Raw genomic sequence first — 603 nt, forward strand, 5'->3', positions numbered from 1 at the left:
TTTGAACAAAAATTCTGCCATATAATGCTCAAAATGATAATCGCGAGTGCCATAGCGCGAAATATTTGCTCTTATATCTCTCCAAAATCTTTCTATATTTTTTCTATATTTTTTCTATCTTTTTATATTTAAAACGAGAGTTCAATCATCAAACTTTTTTTGTTCATAACTTTTTTATAAACAATGAGCGACGGATAAAACCTTCATATTATTATTCAGAGAGGTGACCTTAATAACATATGTCAAAATTGTTGAGATCGGAAAATAGTCCGTATAACTGCATAATTACCTTAATTTCTTATTCATCAATTACATACTCATAATAATTAAAAAAAAAAAAAATTATTTTTACTTATCTTCTAGTCCAAGTTCTATCATCCTTAATTATATTGTTTGCCATAATTATCAACCCAGTAATGTTAAATTCAAGACATTCAATATTAATATTATCTCTATTTTTAAAAGTTGGAATCCCACTTTGCTACTTATCAATAACTTCCTGAAGCAAATTTATAACCTGGCAGGCAATTGCACTTTTACTAACTTTACAGAAATTGCATCCACTTATTATTTTTTCTCTTACATAGATTACAAGATCAATCT

The sequence above is a fragment of the Pseudomyrmex gracilis genome, unplaced genomic scaffold, assembly GCF_002006095.1.
Source record: "Pseudomyrmex gracilis isolate BER0280 unplaced genomic scaffold, ASM200609v1 scaffold_458, whole genome shotgun sequence".
In the NCBI taxonomy this organism is placed as follows: Eukaryota; Metazoa; Arthropoda; class Insecta; order Hymenoptera; family Formicidae; genus Pseudomyrmex; species Pseudomyrmex gracilis.